Here is a 15514-nt window from a genome sequence, read left to right on the forward strand (position 1 = left end):
CTCCGATTGTCGGAGAGGTATCTCTGGGCCCTCTCGGTAATGCACATCACATAAGCCTTGCAAGCATTGCAACTAATGAGTTAGTTGCAAGAAGATGTATTACAGAACGAGTAAAGAGACTTGCCGGTAACGAGATTGAACTAGGTATTGGAATACCGACGATCGAATCTCGGGCAAGTAACATACCGATGACAAAGGGAACAACGTATGTTGTTATGCGGTCTGACCGATAAAGATCTTCGTAGAATATGTAGGAGCCAATATGGGCATCTAGGTCCCACTATTGGTTATTGACCGGAGACATGTCTCGGTCATGTCTACATTGTTCTCGAACCCGTAGGGTCCGCACGCTTAAGGTTACGATGACAGTTATATTATGAGTTTATGCATTTTGATGTACCAAAGGTTGTTCAGAGTCCCGGATATGATCACGGACATGACGAGGAGTCTCGAAATGGTCGAGACATAAAGATTGATATATTGGAAGCCTATGTTAGGATATCGGAAGTGTTCCGGGTGAAATCGGGATTTTACCGGAGTACCGGGAAGGTTACCGGAACCCCCCGGGAGCTAAATGGGCCATGATGGGCCTTAGTGGAAAAGAGAAGAGGCAGCCCTACATGGGCTGCGCGCCTCCCACTTCCCCTAGTCCTATTAGGACTAGGAGAGGTGGCCGGCCCCCTCCTTCTCTTTTCCCCCTCCGCGAATCCTATTCCAACTAGGATTGGGGGGGAATCCTACTCCCGGAGGGAGTAGGACTCTCCTGGCGTGCCCCTTGTGGCCGGCCAGCCTCCCCCCTTTGGTCCTTTATATACTAAGGTAGAGGCACCCTAGAACACACAAGTTGATCCACGTGATCTATTCCTTAGCCGTGTGCGGTGCCCCCAGCTACCATATTCCTTGATAATACTGTAGCGGAGTTTAGGCGAAGCCCTGCTGCTGTAGTGCATCAAGATCGTCACCACGCCGTCGTGCTGACGGAACTCTTCCCCGACACTTTGCTGGATCGGAGTCCGGGGATCGTCATCGAGATGAACGTGTGCTCGAACTCGGAGGTGCCGTAGTTTCGGTACTTGATCGGTTGGATCGTGAAGACGTACGACTACTTCCTCTATGTTGCGTCAACGCTTCCGCAGCCGGTCTGCGTGGGTACGTAGACAACACTATCCCCTCTTGTTGCTATGCATCACATGATCTTGCGTGTGCGTAGGAATTTTTTTGAAATTACTACGAAACCCAACAATCAGTTCATTACAGGATGGTACTAACTATTATACCTTGCCTTTTTTTATTCCTTTGCCTTATTTCCAATATAGAGAAGATATTTATGCACATCCTTGTTTCCAGGCCTTTCCAAAGCAGTTCACTGATGATTACCTCTCAAACCACATGTATAGTCAGCAGTTCACTGATGATTACCTCTCAAACCACATGTATATTCATACAACACCGACGGTTTAATATTGAAGTGTTCCTGAAGAGGACGAAGGATGGACAGTCAATCATCCATAGGCACTGCCTGAAGTTACAAAGACCTTCAACATCAATGAAGGCTCAATCTTCTCCTTCTGCTTCAGCAGTTTTCCAGATGAGATACATCTATCTATGTACCGTCTATGATGCTAATTTCGAAAGGTTATAGATGTTGCATGTGAAACTTGGTCCTGGTATAGTTGTGTAATGGGGTAGCTGAGTGCTGAAGCTATATGATGTTGTACTCTGATGTATTTCAATCATGAAAATGAAATATATTGTGTGCTTAATATGAACTGTCAATTAGATTAATAAATGGATTATGAATAATTGGATAATTAGCCTGCTAATTGGGTTTGCTATTGCAAACGGTTGTTGAAAAAATACCGTGGGCGATGACCTTAGTCAACGCACACAGTTTGTAGGAATAAACCGTGTCGGATCAATGAACAATCACACACGGCTTTCTCTTGAAAACTGTTTGCGTTAGGCCACCTTGCGCAAATGTTTACCACATGAAAACTGTGTGTGATGGACAGCCTTTGCCACACAGTTTCTTCAACGGACCGTGTGTGATATATTCAATAATGCAAGCGATTTAACGGGAAAAATTATGTGTGATGTACCTATGAACGGAAACGTTTTCCTCGGGGCGACTGTGTGGGATGTACATACGGACGGAAACGTTTAGCGGGGACTGACTGTGTGGGATGTACTTGTGACCGGAAACAATTTCGCCGTATAATTGTATTTTTTAGCTCTACTGTATGTATTTCTGTATTTGAGCACTCGCTGGTCACACACGACCTCATTTTGCCGAACGTGTGTGCCAGGAGGGCATATCCCCGACGGTTTCTGGGTCCTGTGGGAAGGACCCCCCTATCGCCCACACTCACTTGGCGACGGTTCCAAATGCCGTCGCGAAAAGGGGTTAAAAACCATTCTCTTAGGAGCTCGATATACAAGTGGGTGAACCCAAGATGAACCCAAGCCCCCGGGGGCCGCCTGGGGGCGCCGACCGAAGCAAAAAGGCGCGTAGGTCTGCTCTATCGGCGAGAGACGTCACTTTTTCCAGCCGATCCCCCGCTTTTCCCCTCCATTTCCCTCCATTCCCCCCTTCTGCCCCTCTTCTCCCGCCATTCTCCTCCCTCTCCCCGCCATCCGGCCGCCATCCCACCATGCCGCCGAAGAAGTATACTGCCCCTCGCGCCGCTGCCGTTGCCGATGCCACCCAGCCGAAGCAGAGGAAGCCGAGGGCACCACCGACAAAACCATCGAGAATGTCGAACGCCGACTGGAAGGCGGAGGTTCGGCACCGGGAGGCTGTCACCATCGACCGGCGGAACAGGATCAACGCCAATAGGGACTGGGATAGCGCGGCAGTGGCGGAGCAAGCAGAGGCGTCTCGCATGGGGATGATGAATCCACCTGGCGGCATGGCCCGCAAGCTGCCTGGAGCCAGCAGAGCGTCGGGTCACCGGCCAGCTTCTCGCCATCGCCGCAGCCCTGGGGGTGCGCACCCTCGTCTGGCTACGCCGACGGCGACGCGCAGGGCAGATTCAACCCCAACATCACCTTTCCGCATGGACAACACGCCTCACCCTCCGGTCTAAACCCCGACCAACGCATGCCCTCGCCCATGTTCGCCGGTGTCCAGTACCTCCGTACACCTACTTGCCACCGGCTTACGCCGCCTCTGCGAAGTGGTGCCCTGCACTTCTCGCAAGCCTCATCATCGCATTTCGGCAACCCCGGCGCGATGGAAGCCGACATGGACGAGATCATCACGAACGGATCGTTCGCCGCCACCGCCTCCCCTGGGTTCCAGGCGCAAGACGATACAATGGACCTCGCCGACGACATGGATGACGAGCTCGACTATGGCGAGGAGGAGGAGGAGCCGGCGCCTGCGCCGGTGAGGAAAGAGAAAAAGAAGAAGCGGGGGGCTAGGACTGTTGAGCCGTGCGTCAAGTGGACGTCCAAAGAAGATGAGTGCATTGCTGAAGCATGGAAGACCATCTGCCTCGACCCGATTGAGGGAGTCCTGGACTAATTAAGGGGTCTGCGAGAGTCCGGCCCGTGTGTTGTGAGCCGGAATAATGGGCCGTGAAGATACAAGGTAGAAGGCCTTCCCCCGTGTTCGGATGGGACTCTCCTTTGCGTGGATGGAAAGTTTGGTGTCCGGATGCGTACTTTCCTTTGTCTATAAACCGACTCTGCATTACCCTAGGCCCCTCCGGTATCTATATAAACCGAAGGGGTTAATCCCTAGAGGCTATCAGAATTCATATAGGCTAGACATCTAGGGTTTAGCCATGACGATCTCGAGGTAGATCAACTCTTGTAACCCCTATACTCATCAAATACAATCAAGAAGGACGTAGGGTTTTACCTTCATTAAGAGGGCCCGAACCTGGGTAAACATTGTGTCCCCTTGTCTCCTGTTACCTTCGATCCTTAGATGCACAGTTCGGGGCCCCCTACCTGAGATCGACCGGTTTTGGCACCGACATTGGTGCTTTCATTGAGAGTTCCACTGTGCCGTCGACAGAAGGTTCGATGGCTCATTCGATCATCAAAAACGATACTATTTCAGGGGAAACTTTCCTCCCGGTCAAATTTTTTTGTTCGACGGCTTCGCCCTGCGTGCCAACTCAATTGGCCACCTCAAACAGATCGACAACTATACCAATGGTCATCAGATCAGTTTTGGGAACCTGAATTATATCGCTAATACCCGAGGAGACTTGATCTTCAAAGGGTTCGCAGCCCCGACCACCGCTCTGGCATTAGATCCGGAGCAAACTGTCGGGGTCTGAAGATGGGAGTTTGGAGCCTGCTGGACTCTCTGCTATGAAGCTCACTATCGGAGATCCGGAGGCGATTGTGTCCTCGGCGAGCCCGGAGTCAGACTGGGTTCCCCCTATCATTGAAAGGCCGGACTCGCCCCCGGACTCTAGCTCCAAACTCTCGAAGTCCACGCCAAGTGAGCATGGCCAGGAGGCTTTTGCCCTGGCTAGCTCTACGGACTCTCGTTTCCCCGTCCAATCCTCGCTCTTAAACGAGGCTCTAGACTTAATGCGATCCCTCACCACTATAGAGGAATCACCTCTGAACTACACCTAGCCCGGATTAGGGGTTGAGAGTAGGGAATTTTATGTCCCACCCACCACCCACTTCATAGCCACCATCGAGGACTTAACTGACATGCTGGATTACACCTCCGAAGACATTGACGGCATGGACGACGATGCCGGAGACGAACAAGGCTAAGACCCGCCGTTTACCGGATGTTGGACGGCCACCTCCACATACGACGTGTATATGGTGGGTACACCCAAAGAGGATGACGGGAAGGCGGGAAGGATCCAGTTGAGGACAAACTTGCAGAGGCACCACCGAAGCGTCGACGCCAACGACGCCTCTCAAAATCGCGTTGTGAAAAAGACAGTAATACTGGCACCGGAGACAATAACACTCCAGAGAACGCCGAAGACCCCGAAGCCCCCGTCAAGCCCGCATCCGAACAGGATGGTGGGGAGGAGGGGCAGGTTAACCCCGATGATCTAGCCGGGAACAAGGATTCGGAAGACATCAACTATCTACTGGTCTCCGAGGATGATGTCAGCCTCGGCAACGAAGATTTCATCGTGCCAGAGGAACCCCTCGAGCAGGAGCGCTTTAAGCGCCAACTAATCGCCACTGCGAGAAGCCTAAAAAAGAAGCAGCAACAACTCCAAGCCGAACATGATACACTCAACGACAGATGGACCCAGGTCCTAGCTACCGAAGAATATGGCCTCCAACGCCCAACAAAGAGTTATCTGAAGCATCGGCTACTACCACAATTTGACGACGAGGCCCTCGAGCCAATACCGTCAAGATATGACAACGCTGATGAACTAGACCGGCCACCATGTGGGCGAGATAAAGCGGCCATCTATGCCAAACACCAACCCGCACCACCTCGCCATAGAGGCAGAGAGACAATGGCTCCAGGATACACCTACGACCTATTACATGACCTAGACAATAGAGTAGTCCAAGGCAGATCAATCTATGGATCAATGGGGCATGGCCCAACATGAGAAGACGACCATCAGGCCTGGCGCGATAGGCATAACCTCACCCGGGCCGAAAGCCGCATACGGATGTCATCCAAACTCCGTCGTGACGTTGCCCGATACAGAGGCGTCGCACACCCCTTCTGCTTTACCGATGAGGTAATGCAGCACCAGTTCCCAGAAGGGTTTTAACCCGTAAACATCGAATCATATGATGGCACGATAGATCCCGCGGTATGGATAGAAGACTTCCTTCTCCATATCCATATGGCTCACGGTGACGATCTCCACGCCATCAAATATCTCCCCCTAAAACTGAAAGGACCAGTGCATCACTAGTTAAACAGCCTCCCAGAGAACTCCATTGGTAGCTGGGAAAATTTGGAAGATGCCTTTAGAGACAACTTCCAAGGTACATATGTCCGGCCTCCAGACGCCGATGACCTTACTCATATAGTCCAGCAACCCGGAGAGTTAGCCCGAAAACTCTGGACTAGGTTCTTAATTAAAAAGAACCAAATTGTCGATTGTCCGGATGCCGAAGCCCTCGTGGCCTTTAAACATAGCATCCGTGACGAGTGGCTTGCCCGACACCTCGGCCCAGAAACACCAAAGTCCATGGCAGCTCTTACCGCACTCATGAACCGCTTTTGCGCGGGAGAAGACAGCTGGCTAGCTCGTAGAAGCAGCAGCACCAGCGTCCCTGGCACCTCTGAAGCCAGAGATGGCAATGGTAGGCCACGACGCAACAAACATAAGCATCGAAGCAATAATGAAGGTACCGAAGACATGGCGGTCAACACTGGATTCAGTGGCTCTAAATCCAGTCAGCGGAAGAAGCCATTCAAAGGAAACAAAGATGGTCCATCCATTTTGGACAAAATACTCGATCGGCCTTGCCAGATTCATGGCACCCCTGACAAACCTGCCAATCATTCCAACAAAAATTGTTGGGTCTTCAAACAGGCCACTAAGCTAAACACCAAACATAAGGGGAAGGGGCCACCTAGCAAGGGTGACGATGAGCCTCGCCCAACAAACACAAGGGGGCAAAAGAAATCCCCCCCCCCCCCGAGGTAAAAACAGTGAATATGATCTATGTCACTCATATCCCTAAGTGAGAGCGCAAGCACGCACTAAGGGACATCTATGACATAGAGCCAGTCGCCCCAAAATTCAACCCATGGTCGGCCTGTCTGATCACTTTTGATCGTAGGGATCATCCGACCAGTATCCATCATGGAGGTTCAACAGCATTGGTCCTCGATCCAATCATCGACGGATTCCATCTCATGCGAGTCCTCATGGACGGCGGCAGCATTGTTAACCTGCTTTATCAGGACACTGTCCGTAAAATGGGTATTGATCCGTCATGGATCAAGCCTACTAAAACCACCTTTAAAGGAGTAATACCCGGCGTAGAGGCCTACTGCACAGGGTCAATAAAGCTCGAAGTAGTCTTTGGCTCACCGGATAATTTCCGAAGCGAAGATTTAATCTTCAACATCGTCCCCTTCCGTACTGAGGACGAACCACTTTCGTCCATTTCAATGTAGTCCCGCACTATTCTTATCTAAAGCTCAAGATGCCCGGACCACGTGGTGTCATTACAGTTAATGGAAATATGGAGCGCTCCCTCCATACTGAGGAGCATACCGCGCCCCTTGCAGCTGAGGTACAGGGTGGCCTTATCAAGCCAAATACTTCATCGGCCATCAAGCCCTCGGACATTGTCAAACGAGTCCGGTCTACCCTGCAAAATGACAGTTCGGTTCATCCAGAGCTGGATAGCAATTCGGCCTCTGTCAAAACCCCCACCTAATCTCAGCATACGTACCGCGCGTGCATAACTACGCACCAAAAATACCATGGGCAAGGATGGAGGCACACTAAGGACAATGTCGGCGTTCTGGGAACGGGGGTCCCCAGACTTGCCTGCCTGCGGCCTGCGGCGTGGCTCGGGGAGGGGCCCAGCACGGCCCATCTTCATCAACACAGACCCAAGACCCTCGCGAAGGGTCAAGCCTCGCGGGGCGGACGACACAGAGCTTCCTCAGGCATGGCCTCATCACGCTGGCTCGCAAGGAGGCGGAGAGATCAAGGCGGGGTACCTCACGAGGTGCCCGTGACGCAAGCCATGACGACCAAGGGTGCCAGGCGGGTGCCAGCCCGCGCAGTGTCCTCCTTTCCTCTTTGGTGCAAAGGGAGCAAGCACAGGCGAGAGCATCAAGCAAAGGCACCCGTTTCGGTGCAACGAGACCAAGACCAGCCCAACGGCAGGGAGGAAGTCATTGTGGAGCCCAAGCCAGCGTCACCACCGGAGCCTTTGGCAGGCGAGGACCAACTTTAGTCAGGATAAGTGTACCAGATGCTCCCCTTCAAAATGGCCAATTGTTGGCGCCCTTCCCGCTCAATTTTTGGGAAGAGGCCCAGGGCCTTTGTCTATAAATAGGACTAGCCACCCCCAGGGTAGGGGGGATCTAGAATCGGCCAACCCAGAAACAAGCTGGGATCGGATCGAGTAGCATCACACACAGAGAGAGAGAAGGGTGGTTGCACTCCTCCCAGCAGTTCATCGCCCCAGCCAAGAGCAGACCCTCGCGAGGCTGTTCTTCCTTGTATTGCTCATCATCATCAGCCCAAGAGGCAATCCACCACACCACACACTGGAGTAGGGTATTACACCACAACGGTGGCCCGAACCAGTATAAACTCCGTGTCTCTTGTGTTGTTCTTTCCATAGCTTAGATCTTAGCGGGGCGGTGGGGCGCAGGCAGGTAGAAGGCGAAATCTCTGCGCGCACCCCAGTGTTCGAACCTCAAGGGTCTGCCGGAACCCGAAATCAGACATTTGGCGCGCCAGGTAGGGGTGCACCAGAGTTTTCCCTTCCGCCACTGCCACGACCTGCCTCGCGATGAGTAGCGCGTCGCCCGCTCCGGCCGCCGGCGCCAGCACGGGGGCCAGGGGGCTCCAAGCCCTGGCCCCAGCCCTGCAACGGGTATGGTGGCCGGACAACTTCAAGCCAACGACGCCGCCGCACTATAGCGGCGCGACTGATCCGCTGGCCTTCTTGCTGGCGTACGAGGAGGCCATCCTCAAAGCTGGAGGTGACGATAGGGTCATGGCCAACTGGCTCCCCACGGCCCTCACCGGCGCTCCGCGCGCATGGCTCCTCCACCTGCCGGCAGCCTCCGTGGCCTCTTGGGAAGAGCTCCGCAGCCTCTTCCCCACCCATCACGCTACACCAACACCCCCGGTCGTCGCGGCCCTCCTGGGCGGCTCGCAGGCGCCGCCTACAAGTCACCACGTCAAGCCGTCCATCCGCCGGGTCAGCGCCGCTTCCACGCGACATGGGGCTCTCCCGGACCGGGCGGCGCCCAAGGCCGGCGTGACCTTCAGCTCGGAGGACCATCCCTCCAGCTCGGCCTGCTCGGGTGCGGTCCCTATGCTGTGCACCCCCACCATCTACCAGGTGGCCATCACCAGAACTCTCATCGATGGCGGTGCGGGCCTCAGCGTGCTCTCGGTTGAGGCCTTCAACCTCCTCTGCATACCCCTGGAACGGCTGCAACCCAGCCGGCCCTTCTCAGGCGTTGGGGGCGGATCATCCAGCTCCTTGGGACAAATCCGGCTCCCAGTAACCTTCAGCACCTACAACAACTTCTGCACAGAGCTGGTCGACTTCGACATCGCCCCCATCGGCCTCCCCTACAACGCCATCCTCGGCTACCTAGCGCTGGCCCAGTTCATGGCCGCGACGCACCCGGCGTACAACCTCATGAAGATGCCCGGGAGCAGCGGTGTCCTCACCATGCACGAGGACACTGGAGACGCGCTGCGAGTGCTCAAGCCCGCCTTCAAGATGGCGGCGTCGGCACAGCCCGCTGACTCGGAGACCCCCGAGCCCAAGGGGGCTGCACCCGCCAAGAAGAAAAAGTTGTTCACCCAAGACAAGGCAGAAACCAAGCAGATACCCGTCGATGAGGACGGGTCCACCAATGCCACTTTCACCATAGGCGCCAACCTCGAGCCTGAGCAGGAGGAGGCCCTGGTCAGGTTCCCGCGCTCAAACAAGAAGGTATTCGCTTGGGAGCCTGACGAGTTGGCGGGGATCCCTAGGAGCGTAATCGAGCATCACCTCAACATGTGCCCCAACGTGCGCCCTATGAAGCAGAAGGCAAGGCGGCAGTGCACAGAAAAGCAGGCCTTCATCGTCCAAGAGACCCGCAAACTAGAAGCCGCTGGGGTCATTCGTGAGGTCTGATACCCAGATTGGTTGGCCAACCCTGTCGTTGTGCCAAAGAAGGGAGGGAAGGAGCGCATGTGTGTCGACTTCACCAACCTCAACAAGGCATGCCTGCAAGATCCGTTCCCGCTCCCCCGCATCGACCAGATCGTCGATTCCACCACAGAATGCGACCTGCTATGCTTCTTGGATGCCTTCTCTAGGTATCACCAGATCAAGATGGCGGTAGAAGACGTCGAAAAGACAGCCTTCCTAACCCCGTGTGGGGTGTACTGCTACACATGCATGCCATTCGGGCAGCGTAACGCAGGGGCGACCTTTCAGCGGGTGATGCACATCACCTAGGGCCCGTAGCTCGGGAAGAATGTTGAGGCTTACGTCGATGACATTGTGGTGAAGTCTTGGGAGGCCAGGACCCTGATACAAGACCTGGAGGAAACCTTCGCGAGCCTCAATGCAGTGAACCTGCGGCTCAACCCAGAGAAGTGTGTGTTCGGAGTCCCCTCGGGCAAGCTCTTGGGTTTCCTCGTGTCCCACCGAGGCATCGAGGCTAACCCGGAAAAGGTCAAGGCGGTCGAGGACATGAGCCCGCCAAAGACCCTCAGAGAAATGCAGAAGCTCACTGGGCGCGTGACCGCGCTAGGGCGCTTCATCTCCAAGTTGGGGGAGCGAGCGCTGCCCTTCTTCCAGCTAATGAAGAAAAAGGGGCCCTTTGAACAGACTGAAGAGGCCGACAAGGCGTTCCAGGATCTCAAGAGATACCTGACCAGCTCTCCGCTCATGGTGGCTCCGCGCCCTCAAGAGCCCCTGGTGCTTTACCTCGCCGCCACTCCCTACTCCGCCAGCGCAGCCCTGGTGGCGATTAGGGAGGAGCGTCGAATCAAAACCACGGCAGCAGCCCGGGACAAGGCAGAACAGGAACAAGGAAGGCCCACAGAAACCGCCACCGTGGCTGAGGAAGATCAGCCGCCGCAGAGGAGTGCACCGGAGGCGGAAGAGGCCCCTCTCCCAGATGGCTAGCCTCAGGAGGTGCCATGGTCTCCGGAGGGCGCCACCAGCACTGACACACCCAACCTCGTTGAGCACCCAGTGTACTTCGTCAGCACGATGTTGCAGGACGCGAGGGCACGGTACCCCATGCCTCAGAAGCTCCTCCTCGCGCTACTGGTGGCCCCGCGCAAGCTGCGGCACTATTTTCAGGGTCACCCCATCAAGGTCGTCTCGTCATACCCCCTGGAGAGAGCGCTCAGGAGCCCTAACTCAGCTGGAAGGGTCGCTGACTGGAACATAGAACTGCAAGCATTTTAGCTCGAATTCAGCACGACCAGAGTCATCAAGGGAGCAGCATTAGCGGATTTTGTGGCAGAATGGACGAAGGCACCAGGCCTCAAGGCCGACGAGGATCGGTCCCTCTCCCCGGGAAGCAAGGCGCCAGAAGGCTGGGTCATGTACTTCGATGGGGCGTTCTCCAGGCATGGCGCTGGGGCTGGGGCGGTGCTTATATCGCCCACTCAGGACAAGCTCTACTACGCTGTATAGCTCTGTTTCCAGCAAGGTGAAAAGGTCTCCAACAACATAGTGGAGTATGAAGGTTTAATAGCGGGCTTGAAGGCCGCAGCTGCCCAGGGGTGAAACGCCTCACCATCAAGGGCGATTCGCAGCTCCTTGTCAATTTCTCCAACAAGGTGTACAAGCCGAAAGATGAGCACATGGAAGCCTACCTTGCGGAGGTCCGCAGGATGGAGAAGCAGTTCTGGGGGTTGGAGTTGCAGCATGTGCCCCGTGGCACCAATCAGGAGGCCGACGACATCGCCAAACGGGCGTCCAGGCGGTTACCTCAGGAGCCTGGTGTCTTCGAGGAGCGGCTCTTCAAGCCCTCAGCCCTGCCGTCATTGTCAAACACGGCTCAGCCTCGGGAGGAGCTCCCCCAGCCACCTGCCTCAGGAGCCCCGATCTGTGGCCCGGCCTCAGGAGCACGCCTGCTCCTGATGATGGAACCTCAGGAGGGGTGCTGGATCACGGAGCTCCGGAGTTACTTAACACAAGGGACTTTGCCGGAGAAGGAGGAGGAAGCGGAGCGTGTGGCACGGCAGGCCACGGCATATTGCATCAAGGATGGAGAGCTCTAACGGAAGCGACCAAACGATGTATCCCTGCGCTGCATCTCCAGGGAGCAAGGAAAGGAACTGCTGGAAGATATACACGGCGGAGACTGTGGACATCATTCATCATCACGGACCCTCGTCGGCAAGGCGTTCCGCAGTGGGTTTTATTGGCCCACCGCACTCAATGACGCCATCGAACTGGTGAAAGCTTGTGAGGCCTGCCAGTTCCACGCCAAGCAAATCCATCAGCCGACAGGAGGCCTGCAGACTATACCCCTTTCGTGGCCATTCGCAGTCTGGCGGCTGGATATCCTGGGCTCGTTTCCTCGGGCGCCAGGGGGCTACCGCTACCTCTACGTTGTCGTGGACAAGTACACCAAGTGGGCTGAAGTAGAGGCCGTCCGCACCATCCCCGTGGGTTCCGCGGTCAAGTTCATCAGGGGCATCGTGAGCCGGTTCGGGGTGCCGAACCGCATCATCACAGACAACGGTTCGCAGTTCACCAGTAACCTCTTCAAAACATACTGTGCTAACCTTGGAACACAGATATGCTACGCTTCGGTGGCGCACCCCCGAAGCAACGGCCAGGCCGAGCGAGCCAACGCAGAGGTCCTGAGGGGCCTCAAGACCAGGACGTTCAAGAAGAAGCTGGAGGCCTGCGGCAGAGGTTGGTACGACGAGCTTCAGTCCGTGTTGTGGTCCATCCGCACAACCGCGACCAAGCCGACTGGAGAGACCCCGTTCTTCCTGGTCTACGGAGCTGAAGCGGTCCTCCCTCACGAGGTCAGATGTCGCTCCGCGCGGGTCCTGGCGTTCGACGAGGCGCAGCAGGACGCCATGCAGGGGATGGACCTCGTGTTGGGGGAGGAACGCCACCGAGAAGCCGCGCTGCGAGCGGCGAGGTACCAACAAGCACTACGACGATATCACTGCCGCAACATCCGCCCCAGAACTCTCGAGGTAGGACACCTCGTGCTCAGGCGGGTTCTCTCCAGGGAGGGACTGCACAAGCTCTCTCCCATGTGGGAGGGCCCGTTCAAGGTTGTTCATGTTTCCAGGCCCGGCTCCACGCGCTTGGAGACTCAGGAGGGGGTGCCGGTCCAGAACGCATGGAACAACCAGCACCTCCGGAGGTTCTACCCCTAAAAAGGCCCAGAGCCTGTGAAGAAGGCGAATGCCTGTGAAGATTATCCTTTTTGGAAAAGGCCCAGAGCCTGTGAAGAAGGCGAATGCCTGTGAAGATTATCCTTTTTGGAAAAGGCCCAGAGCCTGTGAAGAAGGCGAATGCCTGTGAAGATTATCCTTTTTGGAAAAGGCCCAGAGCCTGTGAAGAAGGCGAATGCCTGTGAAGATTATCCTTTTTGGAAAAGGCCCAGAGCCTGTGAAGAAGGCGAATGCCTGTGAAGATTATCCTTTTTGGAAAAGGCCCAGAGCCTGTGAAGAAGGCGAATGCCTGTGAAGCTGTCGCTTTTGGAAAAGGCCCAGAGCCTGTGAAGAAGGCGAATGCCTGTGAAGCTGTCGCGTTTTGGAAAAGGCCCAGAGCCTGTGAAGAAGGCGAATGCCTGTGAAGCTGTCGCATTTTGGAAAGGGCCCGGAGCCTGTGAAGAGGGCAAATGCCTGTGAAGCCTGCTTCCCCCAAGAAAGGCCCAGAGCCTGTGAAGAAGGCCAACGCCTATGAAGCTCGCCGCCCGTGACACTCACGTAATAATGAGTTGGGGCTGTACACGCCCCGGAGTCTCAGGAGCGCCGGCCTCAGGCCCTGGGCCTCCCTCCCACGCCCAGTGGCAGCACTTAGCTCCGCGCTGGTGAGAAGATGTCGAAGACTAGATTAGGTGCTGGACGCGGCTTTTTCATTTGCTTTCCGCAGTTGGCTTGTTCATTTTCATTCGAAGTTTTATTGAAGCTGTTGCCGTCTTTGATTCGTGGTTCTTCGACTTTTCACTCTCCTGCCTCGGTTTCACTTATGCAAGGCCTCGCGAGGGGGGCAGCTGAGCACCCTCGCGAGTGTTCCTGTCCTAGTCGTTCAAAGGTTTCACGACCTGGGTCCATTACAGGAGCACCCCTCCAGTCCGTGCCCCACGGGCACCGCGACACGAACACAGGGCCTGGGTCGGTCGCCCCCCCACGGCTGGGGCCGGGAACTATCCACGCGCGGGCACTTAGCTGGAAGACATGATAACGGAAGCAAAGTGATGATTAACAGCAATAACCCAAACACGCACCCGCGGGGCTCCACGCTACTGTCTTTTTACGCAGGAAAAAGGAAAAGAAAGAACAAATCAGGCGCAGCTCGCCTCACACCGGCCTGCAGGGAAGACTCGAGCTGCCTCCGGGGCTCAGGCAGACTCCCTCTCGCGCTTCACTGAAGCGCGACGGCGGGCAGACAAGCTACCACCTCCTAAACAGGTACGCCGGCGTGGAGGCTGACCGCGGCCACCGCTAGAAGATTCGCCGCCTGAAGAAGAACCGGTGAAGCTTGGGGAACCCTGAGTGCCGCCAATCACGCGAGCGCTGTCCTCTCCATCATCGCCGGGGCTGGGTTCCCGGCCGCGGTCGTCGTCCTCAGGGCAGCACCCTGCGTGGCGACCATCTTCCCCAAACACCCTCACGTAGAGGGTGGCATCGCCGTCAAACTTGAAGTGCAGGGTGCACCGACGGCTCAAGCCACACGCGCGGGCAAACGTCTGCCAACCGCGGGTCAAGTCTAGGCTCCCGGCTGCGGAGACCTCCAGTGAAGCCCATGAGGCCCGGCTGCAGCAGCTGTCTGCCTGAAGCCAGAGGCCGCCCGGGGCGCCGGCCGGGAGCTCGCCGAGGAGGAAGCGAGGAAGTTGAAGCCGGGTGCTAATCGGCTCCGCCGACCACACAACGAACTCCGGCAGCACCTCTGCAGCGCAAAAGCACGGCCTAGGGGAACGCGTGACTGAAGCGCGCCCCCCGGCCGCAGCAGTCCGCCCGTCACCGTGCTGGAAATCATCTCCACGGCCGCGGGGAGCTGCCGTGGTGGCCACAGGATGTTTGCGAGGGCGCCCTCGGCCGCGCTTGGGCGGGGGAGAGGCAGGCTCAACCTGGCGAGCCTTCCCCTTTTCTGCGGCTGAGAACCTCCTCGACAGGGCCATGAAGAAGAAGGAGAAGCAAGGGGGAATGAACTGGAAGGGCGCGTGTCGATCCGTACTTATAACCGGCGAGGGCCAACCGTCGGCCCCCACGATGGCAGGTAATTGTAACGCCCTCGATGCGGCCATAGCTCCCACGTGTCGAGGCATGACTTAGGGACATAACCGCATTGAGAGCAATGTCGCAAGTTAGGCAATCATCACAACATCCCATGTAATGTATAATAAAAGGGGGAGATACATAATTGGCTTACACTCGCCACGTCACATCAGAGTACATAAATAACATCCATCATACAAACACTCATGGCCCGACTACGGCGCCAAAATAGAAAAGAACCCAACATGCCACAAGGCCCCGAATCAAACCCCAACTGGGCACCACTACTGATCATCAGGAAAAGACACGTAGTAACGCTGAGAGTCTTCGTCGAACTTCCACTTGAGCTCGTACTCGTCACCTGGAGCGGAATCACCTGGACCTGCATCTGGAGTTATAGTATCTGTGAGCCA

This window comes from Triticum urartu, chromosome 6 (genome assembly GCF_003073215.2).
Source record: "Triticum urartu cultivar G1812 chromosome 6, Tu2.1, whole genome shotgun sequence".
In the NCBI taxonomy this organism is placed as follows: Eukaryota; Viridiplantae; Streptophyta; class Magnoliopsida; order Poales; family Poaceae; genus Triticum; species Triticum urartu.